The following is a 15,932-nucleotide window of genomic DNA, read 5'->3' on the forward strand; positions in this document are numbered from 1 at the left end:
AAAGAAAGAAAGAAAGAAAGAAAGAAAGAAAGAAAGAAAGAAAGAAAAAAGGAAGGAAGGAAGGAAGAAAGGAAGGAAGGAAGAAAGAAAGAGAGGAAGGGTCTGAAAAGGTAGGCTGGAGACAAACTTTAGAGAGTCTCGAATCACAAGAGAAGTTTTGACCTCGTCCTGTGAGCAAGAGAAAGCCACTGGAGGCTTCTGTCATGGTCAAGTTTGTCCATTGGGAAGATCAGCTTGGCAGCTACATGTGGGATGGGAAGGGGGTGTTTGAGTTGGGGAAGCCAGTCAGGAGGCTAGGAAGTAATTTAGAGGGGAGGCAATAAGAACACTAAGATGGTGGAAATGGAAAGGAGGACAATGGAGTGAATGACATTGTCTAAAAAAATCTATAGGACTTGGTGAGTGACTAAATGTAGTGAGTGAAAAGAACTCAAAGATGATTCCAAAGTTTCTCACTTAGGTGACCAGGAAACAGTCGTGCTACCTATAGGAATAGTTTACCAGGAGAGGGAGACAGTTTAGAGGATGTGACCAGGAAAGTTTGGTTTTTAATATTATTTAGTTTTAACCACTATTCTCTGGACACTTTCTCACTGCCCCCAGCAAACAAATTCTCCCAAATTGCCAAGAAGAATTTCATTGAAATCTTTTTTGTTAGCACTGACAATCCCAATGCAAAGGATCTTAACTTTCTTGTGCTTTGGACCACTTTGAAAGCCTGGGAAAGGCTATGACAGCTACTCAGCTCAGTGATGCAACAGATAGAGCACTGAACCCAGAGTCAGAAAGAACACAGTTCAAATCTGGCCTCAGCCTCAGACACTTACTGATTGTGTGACCTTGAGCATGTCACTTAACCTCTTCATGACTCAGTTTCCTAATCTGCAAAATGGAAATAATAGTATCTACCCACTCTACCCCCCTGGTTATTGTGAGGATCAAATGAGATGATATTTGTATAGTACTTTGCAAAACTTAAAGTGCTGTATAAATGCTGGCTATTATTAAATGCATAAAAGAAAATGCATAGGATGACAAAGGAAACTAATTCTACTGAAATATAGCTATTAAAAACGTTTTTTTTTAAATTTCACAAATCCCAGGTTAAGAACTCCTGATCTAAGGATAAGGATAGGGATTAGACTCATGAGTTCAATGGTATAGGAAACTCCCTCTACCAATGTAGGTCAGCACCTTCTCTGCAACTTAAAATCCTAAACAGCTGCCTTGAGCATTAACTGGTTGTGACAGTCAGGACATGTTAGTGCCGGGACTTAATTCGAGTCCTCACTGGTTTCAAAGCCAGCTCTCTATCTACCACACCGTGCTGCCTAGAACTGAATTACCCAGGTTCAAGGAACATTATTTCATGGCAGACTTTAAGTCCTTGGTTATGTCGACCAGCTCTATATACACTATATATACATTCTACAGCTCCAAGAGGGATCATTCCAAAATAATGGGACCAGTATCTATACGGCATATAGACATACGACACCAGAACTAATGCATTATAATTGACACAGTCCACTTCAAAGCTGTCACTTTGGGAAGCCATATTCTCACAGACATGAGAGTCATTGCTCAAAACAGTTTGGAGGTGTCAGGATCACCTACAAATCTGATTTGTAAACTAGAAAAATAACCTCATTACTATATTAGTCTTGACTCAAAGCTTTAAAAAAGAAAACCAACAAAATTAATTTGATCTTACATGGTATTAAGAAAAGCAACGTCCAAAACAGAGATGGTGATGGTCCCATTAAATACACTCCACTTTAGGCCAAGTCTGTAGTATTTCATTGAGTTCTGGGCCCCATCTTCTAGGCATGGCAGTGTCCAAGTGGAGTTGGTCTAAAAGAAGTCTAACCATGATGGTGGGGAGACCGAAAACGTGCCATAAGAGAATCAGTGTGAGGGAATGGAAACATTTAACATGGAGTCGAGGAGACTTTAGGAAGGACATGATAGCTGTCTTTAAAATATCTGAAGGGCTGTCATACAAAAGGAATAGATTCATTTTGCATACCCCAGAGGACAGGACTAAAAGTAACAGGTAGAAATTACAGAGACACAGTTAGGTTTGATGAAAAGAATTCCAATTCAATTCAATAAACATTTATTAAGTGTCTACTATATACCACATGTTCTGCTAAGTGCTCCAATAAGAGATTCTCTCATGCATTTCCTTGGTAAATGCAATTCCAGGAGGGTTAATGTCATCTAATGATTCTCTAATTATTAACACTATGCCAGGAATAAAACATTATTTTCCTGCTTCTGCACACTTCACTTTGAATCAGTTCATATAAATCTTCCAATGCCTCCTCCAGGGCTTTCTCAATGAGATCCATGATTACTCAAATGAGAGCAATCTAAAAATCAATACAGGAAAAACTAACTAGATTAAAGATGTCTCTCATTCAGATGAGACAAAAACAGTTTGAAGGTCAGTCCTCTGATTTAGTCCATTCACATAAAAACTTGGCACAGGCATTGCAGATGGATAATGCATTGGTCCCAGAAATGAAGAGAGGGAAAAAAAATGAGCTGGTATTTGGGAAATCATAAAGTATTTTTCATGATCCCAAGCTACTCCCTGACACAAAAGCCCACCATGTTTGTTGTTAACACCAATCTTCTACTAGTGATATCATGTAGAGTTACTCATGGAACAAAAGAATCAGATTGGCAGGTGACTCAAAGAGCAACTGAGAGGCACAGAATTTGATTGAATAGGCTAAAATGCATTTTCCATTTGTTACAGAGAAAGTACAATGGCTCTTGAGTCAGAGGCTACAGGTTCAAATCCAGCATCTGAAATAGATGTGGCTCACTTAAATTCCCTAGATCTCAGGATCTGTAAAATGAAGGGTTTAGATTAATTGATTTCTGAAATCTCTTCCAACTTGACATCTTTGATTCCATGGTCTATACACAAGAAGAAAGAAAAAGGGATATTATCAAGGAAATATATGATAGGAAAAGCAGGTGGGCTGGCTATGCTTTGGGAGCAAGCCATGGCGAGCCTGAGCATGACACTGGCTTAGAGGAAGACCTCCATGATACTAGGCAAATAGCCTGTGAAGGATCTATGGGAGAACATAAGTAAGAATCACATTGGATTAAATTAAAATCTGCACCAATGGAGGGAATACTCATGCCAAGGAGATTGTAGATGCACTGAAGCTATCAAAGTAAGGAAAAAACTTATAAGAAAGTTGTTCAGGGGCAGCGAGGTGGCCCAGTGGATAGAGTGCCGGCCCTAAGGTCAGGAGGACCTGAGTTCAAATCCAGCCTCAGACCAAACACTTGACACGTACTAGCTGTGTGACCTTGGGCAAGTCACTTAACCCCAAATGCCTCAATAAAAAAAAAAAAAAGAAAGTTGTTCAGAAGTGGAATAGGCTGCCTTGGAGAAGTAACATGTTTCCTCTCCTACAAAGTTTTCAACAAGACAACTGGATGACCAGTTAGTGAGTACATTTTAGAGAGGTTTCTTGGCTAGGTACAGGCTAGACTACATTCTCTCTGAGGTCCCTTCCATCTCTGGGATACTGTAATTGTATGGCACTCATTTTTTTGTCCCCAAGCTAGATGGTCTCAAAGCATCTTCCTCTGTTCACTTAGATTGGTTCTTGTTTATTGACCAGACATGTCTCAAAGTGACTATCTCCAAAAATCAAATCTGTCCTCAAAGACTGAGGAGAGATGCTGCTGAAGATATGTAGAAGAAAGTAGACCACCAATTTTGAAGGATTACAGAGCTGTTCTGAGTAATGGAAATACACTGTAATAAGTTCATGGCCTCCCAAAGTGACTACTTTGATGGGGACAACACTCATTTGGGTGGATGTTTTGGTTTGTTATAAAAATAAATCATTTACATCACTTTGATTATAGCTCATATCATCACTTCTTACTTAGACTATTCTAATAGACTCCTAATTGTTTTCTGTGTTTCCAATCTCTCCCGTCTGCCAAAATTGTCTTAAGACATAGATGTTTCCATGTCATTTTCTTACAGTGACTCCCTATTACCTCTAGGATATATTACCTGGCATTTAAGACCCTCCAAAATCTAGTTCCAAATTACTCTTTCATCCTTGTTTCATTCACATCACTCTTTAACACACACTCAGTTCCAGCCAAAGAGTGGTATCAGCCATTCCCTGAACTCAACATTCTGCCCTCTGGCTACCTGTGTTCACTCAAGCCTTCCCTCAGGCCTGGAATATACCACTTCCTCAATCCCACCTATAAAATTCCTTATTGGCAGTTAAGGTTCAGTTCAAAGGCCTCCTCTTCCAAGAAGCCTTCCCTGATCCACTCTCAACTCCCTCCTGTCCACTTACCCCAACACATTTCCCCTCTTCAAATTATTCAGTGTTTACCTATTTGTGTATATCTTATTTGAGGGTCAGAATTTTTGCTTTTGTCTTTGAATCTCTAGCACTCAGCACAGTACCTAGAACATAGTAGGTGTTTAATGTTTGTTTAATTAAGGTTCAACAACAGATTAATGATCATTCTCTCTGTCTTATATTAATTCTTAATGTTAATGTTCACTGTAAACATATCAGAAATTTTTGTTGTTGTTCGGTCATTTTAGTCATGTCTGACTCTTCATGACCCCATTTGGTGTTTTCTTGGCAAAGATATTGGAGTGGTTTATCATTTTCTTCTCCAGCTCAGATGAGGAAACTGAGGCAAACAGGGTTAAGTGACCTGCCCAGGGTCATCCAGCTAGTAAGTGTCTGAGGCCTGATTTGAACACAGGTCTTCCTGACTCTAGGCCTAGTGCTCAATCCACTTAGCCACCCAGCTACCCTATCAGAAATTACCTGTGTTAATTATACATTCCTATATCTTCAATTTCTTCATGATTTTTTCTCAAATTGAACTTGCCAATGAAAATACTCAACTTAAATATTAGTCCCACAAGAAGACATCCCAGTTAATATCTGTTATAGAACACATGAACTACTAGGGAGATGTTATAGTTAAAAACTATGTGGTTTCACTGTATTGGGGACTCTTCCACCCAAGAGGATGAGAATCCTTTTATCAATTAGTAAATAGTAAATATCCATTAGTAAAAAATTAGTAAATGAGAGAGCTGGATTTGGATTCAGATGACTTCGTTTCAAATATTGACTAGGAACTTAGTAGCTGTGTGAGTTCAGGCAATTCACAACCTCTATTGCCCTTAGTTTCCCCATGGGTAAAATGAAGGGTTTAGATTAGATGATCTCTATGCCCCATGCAGCTCTAAATCTCCACCTTCTGATGACCCCCAAAACTGAGGCAGGTTCTTAGGGAACAGACACAGCTTGTTCCTGGGTCTGTACTTGGATCCTTTCCAACTCAGAAGAATCCAACAACATTTATCCTCTACTGAGACAACCTATGAGAAATCAGGGTCACCTCCAGGCAACAGAGGAGAAGCTGGAGCAAGATTTCAATGGGGTAATAGATATGTGCACACAAATATAAGGGACCAACATTAATTTATAAAGATAAAGTTAATGAATCACTCACTATAAGTAGGGCAGGGGGCTCTCAAGTTGTTTTTTCTAGTAATGGGAATGAATTCCTGAACATCCACCTATTGACTGATTTCCTTTGTGACCAACAGCATTCGTTCAGCAGACAGTTGATTAGTTAAGAGTATTCTATGGTCATGTAAGAGTAAAAATTGCAGTCAACACAGGGATGGACCCTATACCTTCAAAAGGATTAAATAAAAACTAGTATAATCATAAAATAAAGTCAAAACTTTGACTCCTCCCTCGCCCCATACCCATAGCCAGGACAGGCTTAATAACATGTCACGTTCACATAGCATTTTAAGTGTTTACTTCACAGCAAATCTGAGATGCACGTATTGCAAGCAATAGTGTCCCCATTTTATAGATGTGGTAACTCAGGTGCCGACATTTTCCCATAATCACACAGTTAGTATCTGGAAGAACCTGAATCTAGGTGTTTGTATTTCAAGTACAGTGCTCTATCGAATAAGCCACAATACAAATACAACAACAAAAACCCAATTGTGAATAAGTAAAGGAAGACTGGGAAAACAAAAAAAAAATCCTGAAGATTAATAAAGAATTCCAATCACTCATTATGCAGAGCCAAATCATAGAAGGTATAGTCTTACAACCTGTGACATGAACTGATTAACTTGTTTGTGATAAGCTTACAGCATGAGGCATTGCTGACAAAACTCGATATATAATTACTCTAAAAACATCCCAAGTTTCCGGACTCAAGGAATTTCCCATTCTCCACCCCCCTCCCTACCCAACCCCCCAAATATGCAACTTCTAAGCTGTATTCACTGACATTCCATACTTAAGATGTCACTGCTCTTTGGAGTTGTTAGAAGTTCAGTGTAAATGTTTTCTTCAACTGAAAACTTTGAGTTCTAATGTTATGATTAATGAAGAGCAGTGTGCTCTCATTACATAAAAGGTAAATCTTCAAGACATAAAACAAACTGGACACAAGTGAGTTACAAAGTGATACATGGACTTGTCATCCTTACCCCAACCCACCAAATGATCAAACTGTCCAATTCCATTATTAGAAATGGGACTGCCAGTTTCTGTTATCTTAATTATTACGCAGAATTGTCCAAGAGTCCCACTTAAAATACCCAAACATTAAGCTCAAAAATTCTTCCCACACCACTGTGATATTGCAGCCAGAGCCTCAAATTGGTGGAGAACACTGCAGATTACCAGAAAGAGTATTTAATCTTTGTAATCATCATTCTAATCATCACTTATTCACTGAGTTGGGATTTCCAAAGGGGACAGAAAAGTTTGGAAATTGGTGTCTAAAAGCAAAAGCATCATGGAACACTAGTATCTCACCAGGCTTGGTCAACACTGGGCTCAGGTTCAAGTTAGAATGGGTCAAGTATGGAATGCTTTTCTTCTCTTAAAAATGCTACCTCCTCTTTCCTAATGATACAACATGAAAAATTGCTAATATTTAAATTGTGCTTTAAAGTTGGTACAATACTCTTCTCACAACCACCCTAGCAGATACTATATTATTATGTGCAGTTTATAGATGAAGAAACTGAGTTTCAGATAGATTAAGTGATTTGCCCATAGTCGCACAGTAGGACCTAAAGTCTTTGGATCCCAAGTCTTTTTCTACTCAACCGCATTGCTGCTCCTTATGTCTCATCTTCCTCACCACCACATTCAGATTTGCAAAATTTTTTCTTTCTTGATTTCATCTCTGTGTATCCCTTCATACAATAATGGCACTAGTCTTATTCATTCATCACACCTTAAATATCACTACATTTTAAAATGCATTAGAATTCATCTCTTAAAGACTAAGATCAAACACTTTCTAATTTCTCAGACTTTAGAGACATAAGGGCGGGGGTGCAGTTTCTTGGCTGTAAAACAGCTATATAACTTCAGATAACAGAACAAAATACGTAACCTATTATTCTCAGTCCAAATCCACATTCAACAATGTAAGGTTTTCTAAGATATATAATTTTAGTAACTGACTAGTACCAGGAGTATCCAATATGGATGAAATCACAAGTCAGTACCAAAATAAAAAGAGGAAAAAAAAAATTTTGTCAGGTAACCTAACAATCCTGATAACTATGGAGTTAAGAGAAGTTTTTGTTGTTATTTTGAGGTCTTTTTTCCCTCTGTATCTTGAATTTTGACTGTTTACGTTTAGATATCTAAAAGAATTTTAGCAGATTCTGGCAGGAAGTGGTAACCAATCTGTACTGAATCAGAATGGGCAATATTTAGGTATGCATAGATAGATTCTTGCCCCCTTACCCAGGATGCCCACAACTAAGTTTTTAAAAGTAAAGTTAGAGGTAGATGATATAAGCAAACAAAGATAGTGGTAAAGTTTCAGTCTTTTTTAAGATTGAGATTTGGGGGTCATCCTTTCTCCCTTCCTCCCCACCCCCACCCTTAAAGCACTGATACAGAAGATATCTGGATTTTAAAGGCGACATCAAAGTATTTAAAGTTTGACCTACCCTTTCCTTTTAGGCTGGATTTTGTGAGTAAGCTTCCCCCAGCATTCCTTAAGTCAGCAGGCCCTTGAAACAAAGCACAATGGTAAGGTTTTAGCAAATGAGATAACCCTTTCCATCCAAGAGGTGGAAAACAACATCTGTTAAAACCAAATAAGATGCAGTGATGGTCAGCAACAGACCCAGAGGATTTCAGAAACATAGTTTTTCCTTGTCAGAGGAAAAAAAAAATAAAAGGCACAACAATTGCCTCATACTCAATTCTCCAAGCCCCAGAAATCCCCTTAGATTAATTAGGGTGGATTCTGGCCAAATTTATTTAAACAGGACTTTGCATTCCCACAGGAACTTCTTTTGCATTCATTACAACCACAAAATTAGAAAGACGTCTTCCTTCAAATACATCCAATCGGGGAAGAATACTCAGGTCATACCAGACGCAGCTTTCTCCTGAATATGTGTGACATAATTTATTTTTAAAATTCCTTCATCAAGGAAAAAAAAAACCTATTATCACAATGTTGGCTTTTCTCACTGAACAAATAGGCCCTTGTTTACTCCTGGTACCCTAGATCACCCAACGCAACAGATATGAGCTACTGAGCAATATGTGATTAACCTGTGGCCAGAGATTATGATGAGATAAACGAACTAATCCAAGTTTATATAACATTTCACACTATTTGGCACCTGGATGTTTTAAATAACATAGGGAAGTTTAAAAAAAATACAACCCTTTTTGTTTTTAAGTATAGCCTCCCTCCAAATAATGTTTTGGTCCCCACCTAATGGTCTGATATTAAAAAAAAAAAAAACCCAAACCTGTCAATATGGAATGACTATAAGAATAAAATTTACATAACTCTCTAAAGGTTTTAAAGTACTTTACAAATATTTCATTAGAGACTACTAACAACCTGGTGAGGTAAACGCTAATATATTATAACACCCCTTCACAGGTCAGGAAATGCAGGCAGTGTGTGGTTAAATAACCTGCCCAGGATCACACTAATAGGTGTCCACGGCAGTATTTGAATACAGCACTCTGATTCCAAATTCATGCCACCTCAGCTGCCTATTTTCAGAATAAAGATGGGAAAAAGAGATTCTTATAGATTTTATATGTTACAGATCATCTCTGATTTTGATGAATTTACAAAATTATCTAATCTTATATTGAGAGATGCAACCCCTCCCCCCCCAAAGCCTCATTATTCATAGCCTAAAGTCCAAAAAACAGCTTTCTAAAGAATTTGGCTTTCCAAGTCACTCTTAATTTGTCTTAACACAATACTGTAATTCTAGTTTAACCTAACTCTTCACATTTCTCAACTTCAGTTTCCAAAACTTAAAGCATTTAGCGATATACCTTGAGAATCACTATGAAGTAGTGGACAGAGAATGGGCCAGGGAGTTGGGAATGCAGAATTACAGTCCTGCCTCTGACACAAACCAGCTTTGTGACCCTGGACAAGTCACTTAACCTACCCAACTCCCTCTGACTATAAATTACAGAGTTGCAGAACTTTATCCGAAAAGGGAGTTTCCATCCTGGGAGCTCCCCCATGTTGAAGAAATCTTAGATCCAGACCAAAAAAGAAATAAAACAATAGTATAACATTGTAATCGCCAACAATTCAAATGCTAAGCCTTCTTTTTATATTAAAAAGTATTGTTCAGTACATGCAATTTAAAAATCATCTAACGTCACCTCTATTTTTTTTTTAAATTGAATTCCCAACTCACACTGATTTTGATCTCTTTGAAGACTGTGGACTTTCCTGTTTGCTGGACTGAAAAAGAATGGGGCAAAGAGGGAAACTCTGCAAGATGGAAAATAGAATGAACAGAAAAAGAAATGCCATTCAAATGTCAGATCTAGGAACATTGAGCTATGTCCCCCTACTACTCCATCCCTCTTTCTCAGTGGGAAGACAATTCACGGCAGGATCCGAGAAATGAAACTGGGGGTGGGGAGAGGAGAGAAAGGTGGTAGAGTATGGCTGGGGAGGGGGGGAAGCATCAGATTTGCTCGATCTAATTCTGACTAGCTTAACACATATGTACACCCCAGTGAGTTTACTGGGCATGGTCAAGCTTCACTGACCAAAAAAGTTTTCATTTCTGATTCTTTAGTAGTGAAATCACGGTTTATTTTTTTTAAACACACAGAAGCATCGGAGGTATTAGTTTCTATTACCAGTAACAAGAAAGAAGCAAAGGCGGGTCTTTTAATCGTGTGGGCTGCAGCAGCAGGAATACAACCCTGGTTCAGACCCGTGCTTGTGGTCTCAACATCTAAGAAAGCCGTAGTTGCTGTGACATTTTATAGCCGATTACGGCACTTCTCTTTGGAGGGGTGGGGCAAAAGGGTGATTGGGGTGAGATGCTTGAGGGAATGAGAGAAAGACAGAACAGACTTCAAGGCTCATAAATGAGCTGATTAACTGGATTTACTGCATCTTTTACAGTATCTCTCTCTCTCTCTCTCTCTCTCTCTCTCTCTCTCTCCACCCCCTCCCTCCCCCCTCTCTTAAAAAGAACAATAAACACAACAGAAGAGACACGCAGTGCCCAGAATTCATAGTCAGAGATTAGAGTCATAATCCCCCAGACCTTAAACCGTGTGTGGTGTGCACGTCGGTGTGTTCCAGCAGTGGCAGGAGCAGAGATCATGCAGCCACCAGCCTTTCCCCTGCCTGTGGTCATTTAAATAGGCAAAAGGCCAGGGCCGGGGGGCGGGGGGGGGGGGGAGAGAAAAAGAAAAGGCAAAGGGCAGAGCTCTGAATCTGGAAGTTTAAAATGTTAATACAGCTAGTTCCCGATGTGGGGTTACTACAGAGGCGAGGCTCCCCAAAGGGTGGTCTGCTGCTTTGCGGTTGCCTTAAGAAGAGATGTCAACAAGGAAACGCTGCTGGGTCGCCTCCTACGAAGTTGGAGAACTCGAAGGACAGGGAGGAGCCTTCAAAAAGAGAGGGGGCAAAAGACACCCGGTTGTCCTCTTCGCCCCTGTGATAGGCTGATGCCGAGGGAGCAAAGGGACAGTCAAGGTGAAGCTTGTGTCCTGGAGATCCCGAGAAGAGAGAAAGCTGGCGGAGAGAGAAGGGACTATGTTCCCGGGGAGTTTGGAAGGCTCCAGCGGCTTGCGCTCAGGGCGCAGCCCTGGAACGGAGAGCGCGCAGAAAGGGCACAGAGTCCGCTACTCCCCAGTCCAAGGGTGGGGGCGGAGGGGGGGGCGGCGATGAGGCGGGCACCTCTAGTGGCAGAGCCACCGCCGCCTCCCGGACCAGCGCTACCCTGGGCAGTACGGGAGCAAGGAGGACGCCCAGAGGGGCTGCAGTGCCGCGGGATGGCAGCGATCCTCTGGGGGCTTGCGGCGACTGAGGGGAGGGGGCGCAGGTTGGCTTCTCTTATTAACGTCCCTCACTCAAAGCAGCCCCAAAGGAGAGGACTGAGGGGCGGCGGCAGGTCCCAGGCTGCAAAAGTTCGGAGGAGAGAAAGGCAGGGCTTGAGCTGCAGGAGAGACACATGAAAGCGGTATAGAAATTGGGGAGAGGGGTGCAAGGCAGAAGACGAGGAAGTCAGGGACTTACCGAGAGGCTCCCTCATGCTGCCTCCCGCTGCTGGCCCCGCCGCAGCCGCCGCTGCCGTCCCCGGCCGCGGGGTTGTGAGAGAGCGAGCAAGCGAGAGAGAGAGAGAGAGAGAGAGAGAGAGAGAGAGAGAGACAGAGCAGCCTGAAGCGGCCGCTGCTGAGCGAGCATGCCTAGTCCGCCTCGCCCTCCGTCTCCTCCTCCTCCTCCCCCGGCTTCTGCCGCCACCTCCCCCTGGCCCCCTCCCCCCGGCCCTCTCCCCTCCCCACTCCTGTCCTTCCTCCTCCCCCCAAGCGCAATGACTTGGAAGTGAGTGCCTCCCTCCCGGCCTCCTTCTTGGGCGTGCAGCCCCTGGTAGGAGGTTCGAGTCTCCGCAGGGGTGCAAGGTGGCGGCGCTGGGAGGGGTAGAGACGAGGAAAGTGGGGTGGGGGGGAGGAAGGAGGGAGAGGGATAGGCAGAGGGAGGGAACCGAGAAGATCTGAAGAGGGATGGGGGAGAAGGAAAGAGAGGAGGGAGAAAAAGAGGAAGGGATTAGGGTAACCTTCGGGGAAAAAACTAGAGTGCCCTCTTCTTTTCTGGCACAGGTGGGCTGGTCTGGGCTCCGCTCCTTAACTTGGCGGCTCACCTGTACTTGAGCTGTGTTACTCTGGGCCAAATACCCGCAATACGTGTGCCATAAATGTATGATATGGCAGGGGCATGTGTGCCCTGCATGTGGGGGTGCATCCAAAGAAGAGCACCTATATGAGGAAGGAGACAGTGGAAGCCTCAGATGGTGACAGACGTGAAGTTGGGGTTTTGCTTTTAAATAAAGCCCCTGGGGAAACCGGAACGTGGGAGTGGGAAGGGACCTGGGAGGCCATTCAGAGCAACCCCATCATTTTCTAGATGGGCAGATGGAAGCCCAGAGTTAAGTGGCTCGCCCGAGGTCACTCAGTAAGTAGTCTAGGGCCAGACCTGGGACCAAAAGTTAAATCTCCAGCCTGGGCTCGATCTATAATTCCACATTAATTCCAGAGATGTGGCAAGTCAAGGTCCTGCCTGGTTCTCTCAGCAAGAAAAGCTAAAAGGCAAATAAAACCATTTTTCTTTTAGAAAGGGCCCTAAATTTGGAGTTAGAAGTGGGCCAAAAGTCTGGGTTCGCTTGGTTTCTGTTTGATTTAGAGTTGATTTTTAGTGCCTCTTTGTGTTCTAAATCATGTGCCTTTCAGAAAAAAAAAATTTTAATTAAAGTTAAAAATTAAAAAAATTAAAATCTCAAAATGTGTGTGTATTCCTCAGAGGTTTGCTTCGATTGTATGAAGTAACCAAATGAGTGATGAACTTTGAGTCAGGAAAACCTGGATTCAGGTTCTCGCTCTGACACTTACTCGCTGTGTGATGGGGGCAAATCCCCTAAGCCTCTCAGCCTCATTTTCCTCATCAATCAAGTGAAAATAAGTACCAGCCTCCCCGAATTGTTTTGAGGCACAGAAAGAGAATGTAAGGGAAGGTCTTTGCAAACCTTTTAGCACTACATAAATGTTAGCTGTTAGTATTTTTATAAATAACTTTGGCCAGTTGGTTCAACCTAGGTAAAAATGAGCTCTGCATTGACCCTAATTATCAATTTTCAGGAAATTATTTAACACAAATAACCATATATGAAATATTTAAGTGTCTGGCACCATGCTAGGTGTTTCAGGGTACAAAAGAAGTCTTTATAAGTAGTTTATAATCCATTTATGGAAATGTACAATGAACTAATTAATGAGGAAAATAGATTTTTGGGGTTCATATTTGTGATTTCATCAGGCATAAGGGACCCCAAATCTGAATAAACCCTTCCACCAAAACAGATTAGAACCTCACCAGTAACTTACAGGGTTAGAGTTGCCTGTGGTCATTGAGAGGTTAAGTGACTTGTCCATGATCATACAGCTGGTAGGAGACAGAAGCAGTCCTCAGACCCAGGATTTCTTGACTTCAGGGTCAGGCCATCATACATTAGGCCATACTTCCCTTCAAAGTGCTAAATTGTGCTGTACAGATAACAGGATTGCCAATGATATTATAAAGTTTGTATTGTCCCTAACTGACATCGTAGCTCCTCCTTAACTCCCTTTCTCTGCAATTAAGCAATCTAGGTCATCTTTGCCCTCACCCCACCCCCCAGAATCAACCCACTCCAGTCCCTACTCACCAAGGGAGTTTTCAATATGTGCTAAAGGAACATATTATTGAATAACAACATACTTCATACATATTCCAAGTAGAAAACCTTCCATAGGTCTATCTGAGTCATAGATTAGTGCAGGAAATAATACCCAGGAGGTTCTTTGTCATTAGAATGTGAACTTCTTGAGGGCAGGAGATGTAGTTAATTTTCTAGGTATCTCTTATCCCCTTCTCCTCCTACTTTCTGGCAGAGTAAGATAGAATTCTATACCCAATTGAGTGTGTATGTTATTCCCTCTTTGAGTCAATTCTGATGTTGCCTGCCACCTCCCACATCTTCCCCTCCACTGTAATAGCTCTTTCCGGCCTCTTTATGTGAGATAATTTACCCAATTCTACCTTTCCCTTTCCCTTTCTTCCAGTGCATTCTTCTTTCTCATCCTTTAATTTTATTTTAAAAAATATCATCCTATCATTCAACTCACACGTATACCCTCTCTCTAAAGAGTTACAGGTATCATCTTCCCACATAGGAATGAATACAGTTTAACCTTATTAAGTCCTTTATAATTTTCCTTTGCTGTTTACCTTTTTATGCTTCTCTTGAGTCTTGTATTTGGAAGTCAACTTTTCTATTCAGCTCTAGTTTTTTCATTAGGAATGCTTGAAAGTTCTCTATTTCATTGAATTTCAATTTTTTCACCTGAAGGATTATACTCAGTTTTTCTGGGCAGGTGATTCTTGGTTGTAATCCTAGTTCCTTTGCCCTCTAGAATATCATATTCCAAGCCCTCTGATCCTTTAATGTAGAGGCTGCTAAATCTTCTGTTATCCTGACGGTGGCTCCATGGTACTTGAATTGTTTCTTTCTGCCTGCTTGCAATATTTTCTCCTTAATCTAGGAGCTCTGGAATTTGGCTATAATATTCCTGGGAGTTTTCATTTTGGGTTCTCTTTCAGGAGGTGATTGGTGGATTCTTTCAATTTCTATTTTACCCTCTGGCTCTAGAATATCAGGGCAGTTTTCCTTGATGATTTCTTGAAAAATGATGTCTAGGCTTTTTTTTTTAAATCATGATTTTCAGGAAGTCCAATAATTTTTAAATTCTCTCTCCTGTCTGTTTTTCAGGTTAGTTGTTTTTCTAATAAGATATTTCACATTATCTTCTATTTTTTTCATTCTTTTTTTTTTGGTTTTATTGTTTCTTGATGTCTCATAGTGTCATTAGCTTCCACTTGCTCAATTCTAATTTCTAAGGAATTATTTTCTTCAGTGAGGTTTTGTACCTCCTTTTCCATTTGGCCAATTCTATTTTTTAATGAGTTTTTCTCTTTAGTGAATTTTTGTATATTTTTTTCCATTTGACCAATTCCTCTTTTCAAGGCATCCTTCTCCTCATTGGCTTTTTGTACCTCTTTTACCATTTGGCCTAGTCTGTTTTTTAAGGTGTTAGTTTCTTCAGTGTTTTTTTATTCCTTCTTCACCAAGCTGTTGACTCTTTTTCATGATTTTCTTGCATCACTCTCATTTCTCTTCCCAATTTGTTCTGCACTTCTCTTATTTGATTTTTAAAATCCTTTTTGAGCTCTTCCATGGCCTGAGACCAATTCATATTTTTCTTGGAGGCTTTGGATGTAGGGATTTTGACTTTGCTGTCTTCTTCTGGGTGTGTGTTTTGATCTTCCTTGTCATCATAGTAACTTTCTGTTGTCAGAATTTTTTCTGTAGTTTGCTCATTTTCCCAGTTTATTTCTTGACTTTTAAATCTTTGCTAAAGTGGGGCTCTGCTTCCAGAGTGGAGGGCACACTGTCCCAAACTTCAGGGGTTTTGTGCAGCCATTTCCAGAGATACTTCTAGGGACCTGTAAGTTTTCAGTTTTTCCAAGGTGGTATAATCTAAAGAAAAATATTTGTTACTCTCCTGGCTTATGCTGTGGTCCGTGAGTGACCACAAGCACTCTTTTCTGCCCTAGAACTGTGATGAGGGTCTCCACTGTGGCCCACAAGCTCTGGTGTGCTAAGTGCTCCTCTTCACCCTGGGACTGCCACCTAGGACTGCGACCTTGATCTGAGTATGGGCAAAGCAACAGAGTTGTGCCCCTAGTACCAGCAAAGTTATCTCCTTCTGACCACTTGTTTAACCCCCTTA

At 41.1% G+C, this 15,932-nt stretch overlaps 1 protein-coding gene across 2 annotated transcripts in view; it reads right to left on the bottom strand.

Moving 5' to 3' along the window:
• The window catches only part of JCAD (junctional cadherin 5 associated), a 76,534-nt gene extending 64,842 nt beyond the window's left edge, over positions 1-11,692 (bottom strand). For both annotated transcript variants that reach the window (XM_027841546.1, XM_027841545.1), the window contains exons 1-2: positions 11,629-11,692; positions 8,039-8,101 (exon numbers count right to left, since the gene is read on the bottom strand). The gene's annotated coding sequence lies outside the window, so the exon portion shown is untranslated. The remainder of the gene's footprint in view (positions 1-8,038; positions 8,102-11,628) is intronic.
• Positions 11,693-15,932: the final 4,240 nt, after the last annotated feature.

Source organism: Vombatus ursinus, unplaced genomic scaffold (assembly GCF_900497805.2).
Source record: "Vombatus ursinus unplaced genomic scaffold, bare-nosed wombat genome assembly UNPS02014861.1, whole genome shotgun sequence".
NCBI classification, from domain to species: Eukaryota; Metazoa; Chordata; class Mammalia; order Diprotodontia; family Vombatidae; genus Vombatus; species Vombatus ursinus.